Source organism: Triturus cristatus, chromosome 5_1, assembly GCF_964204655.1.
Source record: "Triturus cristatus chromosome 5_1, aTriCri1.1, whole genome shotgun sequence".
Classification (NCBI taxonomy): Eukaryota; Metazoa; Chordata; class Amphibia; order Caudata; family Salamandridae; genus Triturus; species Triturus cristatus.
Genome location: NC_140587.1, coordinates 843,050,459 through 843,063,780, shown reverse-complemented (window position 1 = coordinate 843,063,780; position 13,322 = coordinate 843,050,459).

Genomic DNA, 13,322 nt, shown 5'->3' with positions numbered 1-13,322 from the left:
AACACTTCGTCTGGAAAAACAAAAGTGTAGAAGACAGGAAAGAAAATGGAGGGTGAACTATAAACCCTCTGATAAAGTTAGCTACAAACAGACTCTGGCTAACTACAAGGCCATAATTATTAGGGAAAAATCTGTGTATTTTACACAACAGCTAGAGACATCCAAGAATTCCACCAGAGAACGCTTCCAAGATATAAAGAAACTCTCCAATTCTCCTGAAAACAGTAACTGAAGCAACAATAATAGTCCTTCCTTCGGCGAGAAGATAGCTTCCTACTTTTTGGATAAAGTGGAACAAATTTACAATCAGTTTACATGCTCTAAAAATTTGCATCCCACCAATTGCTCCACTATAGCACAGGGGCCCACTTCTGATTCAAACTCTACACTTAAAAATCCTCAACCTAACCTCAGGCAATTCTCCTATGTCATTGATACAGAATTTCTTAACCTAATCAAGTTCACTAGGTCAGGGTCACCACTTGATACCTGTCCACCTTCAATACTCCAAATGATTCTTATCCCCATCACCTTGTATCTCACCAACATCTTCAATGGGATGTTCAGTTTTGGAATGTTTGCAAAACTATGGAAAAAGGTCTCCATCCTACCGCTCCTCAAGAAACCGAATGTAGACCCCGATAAACCAGCTAACTATCGTCCTATCTATAGATTGCCTTTTCCAGCAAAGATAGTGGTGCGACTTATCAATCTACAACTGACTCAGTTTATTCAAGACAATCACTTGTTGGACCCCGCCCAATTTGGTTTTAAGGCCGAACATAGCACAGAAATGGACTTAATAAAAACTAAGGATGAACTCAGAACCATTTTCGATAAAGGAGGTTCTGCAGCTCTAGTCCTCCTCGAATTGTCGGCAGCGTTCGACGCAGTTGATCATGCTACTCTCGTTGATCGCCTAAAAAAAATGGGCATTACTGGCAAAGCGCTTGACCTACTTCCTTCCTTTTTATCTGACAGGGAGCAGTCGGTTATGATGGAGAATTTTACATCTAAATGTTTCTCCCTCCCCTGTGGGTTTCCTCAGGGATCTTCCCTGAGTCCTCTACTTTTTAAGATCTATGTGGTTGAACTCTCTGCCCTGATCAGATCCTTTGGGTTCTTTCCCACGTCATATGCCAACAACATGCAGATTGTTGTGTCGGTCTCAAACAATCTGGATGCTGCCATCTCTAAATTTCACGATTGTATGAAAGAAGTCAGTAAATGGATGGGTAAACATTGCCTTAAACTTAACTCAGAAAAAACTGAGGCATTCTGTTTGGCAATAAACCTCATTTTTGGAACCCAGCTTGCTGGCCTAAAGAGTTAGGAACTCTCCCCACCCCGGTCCAAAAAGCAAAATATCTGGGAGTGCTCATTGATGACAAACTGGACTTTGCTTTGCTTTGGGGTCTTGTCCAGTTTCAACATGTTGCGAATCATTAAGAGGATTTTCCCTTTCATCCCTTTGACCTCCAGAAAAACAGTAATTTCTTTATTAGTTTTTTCAAAACTGGCCTACTGTAATGGACTGTATGTCAAGCTCCAGAAGCAGTACAAAAGGAAACTACAGAGCGTTCAAAATGCTGCAGCCAGACTTGTTCTTGATAATGCCCAAATTTCATCCGATTTCGGCATCCATAAAAAAACTCCATTGGCTCTCAGTAGATACTCGCATTAAGTTCAAGGCACTTTGCCTTGCTTATAAGGCCTTACACAACTCAGGAACCAGTTACCTTAGACACTCCTTCTCCTGGTACATTCCCCATTGAGATCTATGATCAAAAAATATGTTGATGATCTCTCACCCCAAATTCAAGAGGGTTAAATGGGGTGCCAGCTGTTTCTCTTCTGAAACCCCGGCACTCTGGAACACTCTACCTATACATATCCAAGCAGCTCCCACCCTTTGGGCTTTTAGGATACTGTTAAAACCTGGCTTTTTAAGTTCTAGCTGTTTTTTTCTCTTTCCTGTTACTGCCGCACTGCAACACTCAATATAGTGCCAAGACACCTACGGGTATTCGTGCGCTCTACAAGTTTATTAACATAACATACAATAACACTGCTAACAAACAACACTATTCAACAAGTCACCTTAATGCATGTGATAGCAATAGTATATAAAACGAAATCAATCACATATCAACAAAGGCAGAAAGAAGAACTTTGTAACACATAAAGAGACCTGAGAATAAGACAAAGAAGGCCTAAAAATATGGAGGATCAAAGAGCAATGATAACCTATTTTTGAGGCTCGAACAGATAACGATGAAAGCAATTAATGCTCCAGAGACTTTCAAAATGTACATTAGGAGTCTGAAATTTCACTTATAAAGGGCTCTGTTTCATTATAGAATGATTAACATATTAGCTTGAACACGTTTAAGATTTACATATTTATGGCAATATCAATTTTCCATCACATGATAACACAAGCAGATGGATGTGAATAGCATTCAAGCATTGTATGCTTCAGGAAAACGCCATTGTGCCTGTCAACACATAGGGGGATATTCACAATGACAGGCGATAACTATTGACAACGTCTGTTTCTGTCCGTAAACTTAACGCCTCCTAACCCTGATTATTATCGTTATGTTAGTGTGGTATTATTAAGCCCACGTTACATGGCGATAATAACAGGGAACAGCGGAGAAAACAGCCGATAACAATATCGCGATGGCGATAGTAATACCGGCGTTAGCCGGCGATACCTGGGGATCTGCACATCAGCGCCAGAAAAGTCCTATCTTCACTCCAGGTGATATTGCCTTGAGTATGTGCCCCATTTATAGTTATGCGTGCTCCCACAATAGAATTTGTAAGGAGATTATAATTATTTTGTTAGGTGGTGATTCTTGTAAATCTGCAGCACACTCACGTCCTCAATAAAAGTGATGCGTGAAATAAAACGCACTCACTGCTACTTCGCCAAGCTTTAATCATCATTCTGTACTCTCATGCAAGCTGCACAGAAATAACTCACACGTAACATGTATGTAAAGACACATTGAAAACATAAAGAAGTCACACACACTTTGTGGAGTTTAGTGTTAGTGTACACATGTGCGTTTTCATTGTATGCGAGCGCTCTGTTAGTGTGGAATAGTGTGTTTTTGTCTGTGTTTTGTGTTTGCACATGTGCTTGTCTGTGTATATATACGTCTGTGTGTGTGCTTCCCTGTATGTGTGCTTCTGTGTGATTCCAAGTATATTTGTGACTGTGATTCTGTGCATATGTTTCTGTGTGTGATTCTCTGTGCTTCTGTTTGTGGATTCCATGTGTGTGTATTTCTGGATGTGTTTGTGCGTGTGTGCGTGTGCGCGTGCGTGCAGATGACCGGAGCAGATATCCGTGGCAGGAGAGATTTTATCACCTCTGTTTCTAAACAGATGACCAGTATCCCCTATAAGCAGCGCCATTAGCCCACGTGTGTCCAGATAGATTGCCACTCATTGTCAACGGGTTGATTGTCATTTTTAATATGGAAGTCACACAGTACCTCTCCGGTACCCCAACAGTTTTCATTGGTAGGTCGGCTTTTCGCACGGGTTGGTCATTGCTTCTGAGCAACATTTTACAAGACAAAGATGGTCATGAATGTCAGGGGTGTAAAATGGCATGTCAGCTCCCCCCTTAGCCCGCCATCCACCACCCCTTCCTTCTATAATATGGGAGTCTGCCTCTATAATAGAGTGATGGCCACCACCCCTGCCACCCCCACCCAGGCCCTGCGAAGCCCCTCTCTCACCCCACGATGAGTACTGCCCTCCATTGCAGGGAGAGGGTGTAAATGCAGAGGGTGTTAGATCACCCTTGGTGTTCTGGCCCATGCCCTCAGGGGACACCCCCTGCTCATCCTTGTATTGTTTTCCTTAAAACTGAGACACCCTCCTCAAGTGAATCCCTGCACAGCTGGACAGCTGCCCCTCTGACAGCGAGAGCCCTCACCCCCGGATGACCCTGAATGTGAAACCGCAAAATGTCAGTGTGCCAGCTAGGGACACTGCAGAGCCATTCCAAGCAGTGTGGAGTCCACATTACTGACTACACACCCACCAGGGTAGTGCTCACAGACCCGCAAAAGAAAGAAGACGCAGGGGAGCATGAGCTACGAAGACACGTGGTCGGGATTTGAAGACTTCCCGCAGTACAATATTTACGACACCCGCTCACCCACACATACCCCTCTTCAGCCAGGATAGCTTGATTCCAGTGGCATGGAGAGCACAGGACTCACGTCTGAGCATACCCGTCCCACTCGGGGTGACAAATGCAAAAAGAACGATTGATGGACAGAATGCAGAACAATGTCATACATTCACCCCAGTACAGAGATCTGGGCCTAAATCCATTGATCTTTTGCTCACCATGCCATTCCAGTTTGGACACAGCCATCTGCAAATCAGTCTTGACCCTGTGCCCAATGGGAACAGTCCAGCCCGAACTGCCAGGCCACCCCTCTTCAGCCAGGATAACTTGATTCCAGTGGCATGGAGAGCACGAGACTCACGTCTGAGCATACCCGTCCCACTCGGGGTGACAAATACAAAAAGAACTTTTGATGGACTGAATGCAGAACAATGTCATACATTCACCCCAGTACAGAGATCTGGGCCTAAATCCATCGTTTTTTTGCTCACCATGCCATTCCAGTTTGGACCCAGCCATATGCAAATCAGTCTTGACCCTGTGCCCAATGGGAACACTCCAGCCCGAACTGCCAGGCCAGGTCCTCCCTGGACTGGAAACAAGCATCCTAGGACCAGTTTCTGGGTTTCACCCCTCTTCATAAAGGATAGCTTGATTCCAGTGGCATGGAGAGCACGGGACTCACGTCTGAGCATACCCGTCCCACTCGGGGTGACAAATGCAACAAGAACTATTGATGGACAGAATGCAGAACAATGTCATACGTTCACCCCAGTACAGAGATCTGGGCCTAAATCCATTGTTTTTTTGCTCACCATGCTATCCCAGTTTGGACCCAGCCATATGCAAATCAGTCTTGACCCTGTGCCCAATGGGAACAGTTCAGCCCGAACTGCCAGGCCAGGTCCTCCCTGGACTGGAAACAAGCATCCTAGGACCGGTTTCGGGGTTTCACCCCTCTCCAGCCAAGATAGCTTGATTCCAGTGGCATGGAGAGCACGGGACTCACGTCTGAGCATACCCGTCCCACTCGGGGTGACAAATGCAAAAAGAACTATTGATGGACAGAATGCAGAACAATGTCATACGTTCACCCGAGTACAGAGATCTGGGCCTAAATCCATTGCTTTTTGCTCACCATGCCATCCCAGTTTGGACCCAGCCATATGCAAATCAGTCTTGACCCTGTGCCCAATGGGAACAGTCCAGCCCGAACTGCCAGGCCAGGTCCTCCCTGGACTGGAAACAAGCATCCTAGGACCGGTTTCGGGGTTTCACCCCTCTTCAGCCAGGATAGCTTGATTCCAGTGGCATGGAGAGCACGGGACTCACGTCTGAGCATACCCGTCCCACTCGGGGTGACAAATGCAAAAAGAACTATTGATGGACAGAATGCAGAACAATGTCATACGTTCACCCGAGTACAGAGATCTGGGCCTAAATCCATTGTTTTTTTGCTCACCATGCCATCCCAGTTTGGACCCAGCCATATGCAAATCAGTCTTGACACTGTGCCCAATGGGAAGAGTCCAGCCCGAACTGCCAGGCCAGGTCCTCTCTGGACTGAAAACAAGCATCCTAGGACCGTTTTCGGGGTTTCCCCCCTCTTCAGCCAGGATAGCTTGATTCCAGTGGCATGGAGAGCACGGGACTCACGTCTGAGCATACCCATCCCACTCGGGGTGACAAATGCAAAAAGAACTATTGATGGACAGAATGCAGAACAATGTCATAAATTCACCCCAGTACAGAGATTTGGGCCTACATCCATTGTTTTTTTACTCACAATGCCACTCCAGTTTGGACCCAGCCATATGCAAATCAGTCTTGACCCTGTGCCCAATGGGAACAGTCCAGCCCGAACTACCAGGCCAGGTCCTCCCTGGACTGGAAACAAGCATCCTAGGACCGGTTTCGGGGTTTCACCAATCTTCAGCCAGGATAGCTTGATTCCAGTGGCATGGAGAGCACGGGACTCACGTCTGAGCATACCCGTTCCACTCGGGGTGACAAATGCAATAAGAACTATTGATGGACAGACTGCAGAACAATGCCATACATTCACCCCAGTACAGAGATCTTGGCCTAAATCCATTGTTTTTTTGCTCACCATGCCATTCCAGTTTGGACCCAGCCATATGCAAATCAGTCTTGACCCTGTGCCCAATGGGAACAGTCCAGCCCGACTGTTCCCATGAGACACAGGGTGAAGACTGATTTGCATATGGCTGGGTTCAAACTGGATTGGCATGGTGAGCAAAAAAATCAATGGATTTAGGCCCAGATCTCTGTACTGGGGTGAATGTATGACATTTTTCTGCATTCTGTCCATCAACTGTTGTTTTTGCGCTTGTCTCACGTGACAAAGGCAAACCATAGGCTATGCTGTTTGACCCCGTCTGCTTTGGACCGCGCTCAGCACCAAGGAGCATTACTCTTGGACACTCTACCACCACTACGACGCCAGCACCCTCCTCGCCATCAATCCTGGATGCCACATCGCCTGCCAGGACCAACCTTTGCTCCGGACCGGACATCGCCATCACTGATGGATGCATTATCACCTGAAAGGAGTAGCACGCCCTTTAAGGACAAGGCTTTGCCATCACCTACAGAGGCACGCGCCGACTGACCACGCACTCTAATGACCCAAGGGTGACCATGTACCACCTCAACTCCCAGTTCCAGACAAAGCCCAAGCACATCCAGTGCGGCACACTCATGTGCAGGACCTCCGGACATTGGACCCCCATTCTCAAATACCATTGTTGACCTCATTGTACCCCGGATCTCCCATCCACAGACAGCATCCTACTATGTGATCTCAAGTTCCACCTGGAGAAACCCAGTGAGCAGGACAACATCACCTTGTTGGTAAGATCACCAACATCAAACGGAGGCAGCAACTCACATCTACAAGCCACACTCATGAACTGCACTGCGTCAGTACCTTCCACCTGCCTGATGGCAGGCGTGAGGGTGACTTAGTGAAACAGGGATAGGCTGGCCCCATGCATTGCTGATGTTGCGTCATGGTTGTGACACAACTGCAGCAATTCATGACTTTAGCGCAGACAGATATGTCAGGGTTCCTGACGTAACTGTTATTACTTGCACCATGGAGCGCTGTTCAGTGAGTACAGCGCATCCATGCTGTCACAAGAAGGGTTTACTGAGAAGTGTTGTAATGCAGTCTTGTCGCAGTGCTGCAACATTTTTCATTACTGGGGCACAGGAATGCACACTATCTTATTGATGGTGCACAGTCCTGCCCTGTAATTTTGTGGCAGGGCAGTGCAGCAACATTGCTTGCAGTGTGGTCCAGCAACAAAACCTGCTGAAATGCGGCCCCAATGGTTATCTCCATTTTAAGACCTGATATTTTCAGGTCTTAAAACACTGGCTCTAGTTGCAGTTATAGCCACTTTTTTTGTTCATCTTAAATTAAGGAATCCCCTAGTGAATAGGAAAATCCTGGTTTAACGTCAGATTTAGAATGGGAACGCCTCCCTTACATGTCATTAGCGATAAATATCGCTCACAGAAGTTGCGATAGTTTAAATGGTCTATCTCGCCTAAAAGCTGTCGCTAACGGATGTTAGCGACAGCTTGTAAATATTGCTATGAAACTATTGCCACTATATCGGCAGAAAAGTGCCGCTAAAGCGGCAATATTTGCTTGTGAATATGCCCCATAGTGTTGCATTCTGCTTGTTAAGGCAGCAGTACCCTTCCATCTCCTAGATGGTGGAAATTTGCATCTTGAGTGATGCAATTGATGCCATTTCAATTCCAATCCAACAAACTTTATTTTGGTCAATGTGGACCATAAAAGTGCATACATAAAAAATGGACACACATAAAAGCATTTCCATTAATCAGTCCACATGAATGGCCATACAGATTACACATTTAGCAGCATTAAAGTGCATCACAGAGCTCATAGAGTGGTAGATCCGGGGAGTTCATACCTACGACCCATCCTCATCCAGCTACCATATGTGTTTCCTTTTGTAAAAGCCACATGGGCCATAAACAACTGCGCATACAATTTTACCCAGGTAAAATCTCAATTCGTCAATAGGCTTGACATTAAAATGTTACAAAGGGTAAAACAATTAGATAAAAAGTTAAAAAGGAATGCGTACAGTGTAGACTTTTAAGGTCGCAGCGCCGGATTTAGAAACATCCAGCGACTACACCACATCGAGGTTAAAAGTCGAGATAGAGCAAAGACAATGGGTTTATGAGTATTGTACTTCAGGACTCTAAATACCTCCTCACATTGGATAGACTAGGTTACTGCAGAGTTTGACAAGCCAGCGCTGTCTGGCTGGTTTATAGCCAGGACAGAGAAAATAAAACGTGAAGCTCAGACTCTTCCTCACAATTGCAGGAGAGGCACCCGAGGGGTGTGGTTTTTGACCATTTATTAGAAAAAGCACGGAGCGGCAAGGTCCCAATTCTGAACTGGATGTATAATTTCCTTGCCAGGTTTGGTTGGATTTCATCCAGGAAGGACTAAATTAGATTCTCAAGAATTCGTCTGTCAGGTGTCCTAAGGCCGAACTCTCCTGGATATTTGCTAGTTTATGCGACCTATAAATTCTTAACGGTTCTGGGCATGAGATTACCGGACACATTTCCTCAGGGTTACTCCATAAGCTTGGTTTACCCAGCCTACAACATACATCCTTTATATACACAAAGCATGGTATTTTACCCACACCTGGGAGACTCAATAGCTTTTTTAACTCTGACTGATAAACGGCCAGTTACAGGGTCACCCACAGTATGAGCCAAAAGGTTAGGGGCCTAAATCCAATCTCATCTCTGATTGGTCTAATTCCTAGATCTAGGCATAAGGGGTGAGGGGAATACTAAGAGGGAGGACTAACATCTGCCTCATAAAATTGTTCTCTATTTTACTCAAGCTACCAGAGGAATAAGGACCCCATAATTCAGCCCCATACATTATTGCACCCCTTGCTTGCACTTTATAAATCTCAGCTATGGGCCCAGCTGGATTGTAGGAGGAATTTCTGTACAATTTTGCAATTCCCCCCACAGTCTGGGCTAGCTTAAGGCTTGCTTTGGCCACTTGTAGGCCCCACTCCAGATTTTCTGTCTATGTAACACCTAGATAGTCAAAAACCGACACCCTCTCAAGTATGGTGCCATTTACACAGGGTTTAGAACAGGATGTGTTTTCTTGGTTGAAGACCATAAATTTGGTCTTATGCATGTTAATCTCCAGTCCCCTGTTTTTGCAAAAGGTAGCAAAGCTATCAAGGACCCTCAGTATACCCATGGCCGACTTTAATAATAACAGAGTGTCACCCGCAAACATCATTGGTGGCACCTTTCTATGTACTAACTTTGGGGCATCATTACCCTTTACCTCAATAAGTTGGGCAACTAGAGTGTTAATGAATAGGCAAAACAGGGTAGGTGCGAGCACACACCCCTGCCTTACTCCTCTATTAACTGGGAGATGGGAGGTTAGTTCGACGCATTTCCCGTACCTCACTTGGGCAAAGATGCCCTCATGTAATCGCATAAGCAGACTCAAAATATAGAGAAGGATCCACAGGTCTCTAAGTACATCCAACAATTTAACTCTGGGGACCAAATCAAAAGCTGTCTTCAGATCTACAAATATTAAATATTGATACCGTTTGCCAGTATAGAAGTTGGAGCCTAAATATATGGTCGACGGTGGAAATGTTTTTTCTGAATCCGGCTTGATATGGGCTCAAGATTCATGCTCCTCCATCCACACGTGAAGGCGATCAAGGAGTACCCGTGCAAACAATTTCTGGGTGACATCGATCAAACTGATCGGTCTGTAAATTGTAGTCAAAAGGGGTGAACCCTTTTTAAAAACTGGGAAAATATCTGCCCCGACCCAGGTTTCAGGGATCACCATAGCTTTCATAATAGCATTAAATAATGCCCATAGGTAGGGCCCTCATATTTTTATTTCTGCCCGAAAGAGGTCCCCCTGTAACTTGTCCAATCCCTGTGCTTTGCCGAAGGGAAGCATACTTATTGCGTTTGAAACTTCAGTCAGAGTAATCCTGTGGCCCTCTTCATGAATAATTCCTAAGTAAATTGTAGATATTTCAACAGTTGGGACAGCTGCTTCCTTTGTAGTGTATAGAGCCTGGAAGTGTGTCATACATACATGCGCTACTATGTTTGGCTCTATGGCTGACTTCCCTTCACTACTGCCTGTTCTGACTATAGACCAAAACGCCTTCATGTCCTTGTTGGATAGGGTGGTTTTTAGGGCATCCCATCTATCTAGTTCTCAGCTCTTTTTTGCTTGTTGGATGTTATCTCTATAAAGCTCCCTCATTTGTTTAATAAAGGACCTGTCCTTTGCTTTGATGGCATCTAACAGAGCCCACTTAGCCTTTCGGCAGGTGTCATTGAACCAAGATCATTTGGCCCCTTTTCTCACCTTGTAGGATACCTTGGGATAAAATATATCGGCCAGATTAGATGTCAATTGTGCATGCAATACTGCAACTCTAGCAGTGTTTAAAAAAATGCCCTTTGTGGTAGCAGCCTCTCACATTTCTAATAAGGGCAGGATAATTAATGAATATAATGTGACCAGCTTGTCTGATGACGGCTGAATTACCCCCTACCTTATTCTTCTGTTGTTAGAAAGTGTTAATCTACTATCTAAGGAGTGACATTTTCAAAATCCGGCAATTCCAGCTCCCTTGTCGGGCGTTGTGGTCGCTGTTGTGTCGTGGAAAGACAGCGAAGTCAACAACCCTCTCCCCATAACATAGTCTCCACTAAGATATAATTCAGCAGGGAGGATCGGCCTATTCTATTAAATGTTAACTTCCCTAGTGTATCCGATTTAGTGCGGCCATTATACACTCTCAGGGAGTTGGTCAGTGTGACTGAGTTGATCTGGAGTGCCAGCGGGGACCATGCCACAATCGGTGGAATTTGAGGGTCTGGAATTAGCCATTGCAGATCCTCCCCACTACGGATTATATCAGTGGGTTCAGCAAGGGGCTCAAATTGACAATTAAAATCCCCCCTGCAATCAATAACATGTTTTTGGGGACAGTAGCTATGAAGGTATTCAATTGGCCGAAGGTCGAAGGTCGGGGATTCGTGACTAAGGCTTACGGGACGAGAATAGACATTGATAAAAGCTATTTTCAATTTAGGAGAGAAAGTAAGTGCAACACACTGGATGCCGTTAGACAGGGGGTTCAACTGTTCCACTGTGCAGCTCAGATGGCCTACACCTTCCCTCCGAAATGGCGGGTACATTGAATGACGCAAACCGCCCCTTACAAAGTCTTCCCTTGCCCAAGTTTCCTGAAACATGCATACATTGTATTGGTCCACAAAAATCCCCCAATCGGGGCAGGGCAGTTTGCTTTTTAGACCGGCAATGTTCCAGGATAGGACCCTCAGCTTGTTGCCTAGATTGCGCTTGTCAAGGATGGCATCAAGAATGTAGGTATTGAGAGATTGAATACCCTTAATCTGAGCGAGGGAAAATGGTCTATTACTTTCATGGGTTTACCTTCCCTCAATATGCTATTGCTTGGGGGAACAGGGACTGGGGCAACTGATATTCCAGGCTGCTCTACATGTGTCCCTATTACACCGGAGGTCATCTGTTGTGTTACTATTTGCTGGTCCTTTAATTTTGCCCCTACCCCGTGACAAGTGGTCTGTCTCAACTTGCCGCTACTACACTCCCCTAATTCCCTTCCAGACCTGGAGCCTTGGGGTCCATGGGCTAGCCCCCTGTCATTGTATGTCAATCCACCTGTTCTAGAGCCCCAAATCTATTTGTTACTGGTATTTTGAATAGCAAGGTTCTGGGGGGTGGGCCCACTATTTGATGTTCCAGTGGCCACCTGACTAAATCGGTACTAATATGGGCCCTAGATGGCATATGAGAGTGGGAGTAAAAGTAGTCCAGTGGAAAGGCCCTAACCCCAGTGGGTGGTTCCTGGGGACAAGGTTTCTGATTTAATAGGCTGTGGACGGTCAGGGGATTTCTAAAATTGATAACTACACAATACCCTTGTGTTGTTTTTTGTCCCTTTCCTACCCATCCAAGAGTGCGAATCATTAATATTTCCCCTGCGCTATCATAAGGGAGCTGCCTGTACCTTGCCAACCAAAACAGGCATTTGTTCCTGAGGTCCAGTTGTGTTTCCCTCTGGCCATTTCTGGTACTCCTGTCAGTGTAATGACACCTGGAAGTGAAGCTGGGGGTACATTTATAGTAGGCAGAATCACTACTTCAGGCTTTCTAGCTATATCCTGCTTGCCACCCAACCCTTCTCTGCTCTCCCTAGACCCTATTTGAGTGGGGCTGTTTTTGTTTATACCCCTCTTGTGATATGCTGGGTTATTATTCCCAACCTCATAATTAGAGCTCCTGGGGCTAGTGGCGGTACTGTGGTCTTGGGCCTGCTGAGCACCTATAGGAATCAAAATAGATTTACCTATCTAGTGACTATGGTCATTTACCCGACCAGAGCCCGGTAAGCTATTAGGGTCTACATCCCTCAGCGCACCAGGAATATCTAAGGGTGTCAGACTTGTGTTATCTAGCTGACAACTAAAATCTTTCTCCCTTGCTAGAACTTGTGTGTTGCTTGCACTAGTGTTTGTTTGCCTGCTGCCCCTCATTGTTACCACTTTATTTATGCGATCAAGTAGGGGGGCAAGCTCTTCCTTCACAATGTGGTGACAGTTTCCCCCTTCCGAGTTACTGGTTTAGGTGGAACTTCTTAGCGTGGGGATGGGAGGGACACAGTTGCCCTAGATGTAGACTCTGGGGTGGCAACTTGAAAAGCGGATACATCAGACACCGGGCGGCAAAGATCTGGAGTTAATGACAAGCGCCTATCAGTCAGCTCTATTTCTGTAGTTACCACACCTATAGCCATCTGTAACATCCTATCAATTGAGGTTGGTGGCAATGGGGAAGAAATGATTAGTTGGGGTAGGGGTTGTTGTTTAGCGGGGCAGGTGTGCTTTCCCGTTATTAGACCCTGGCAGTACCCAAATGCAACCACCCCACTAGGATCAGCCTACTAACACCTAATTGTAATTTGGACAAAATGTACGCTGTGCAAACAAGAGCGAAAAGCCACAATACAAT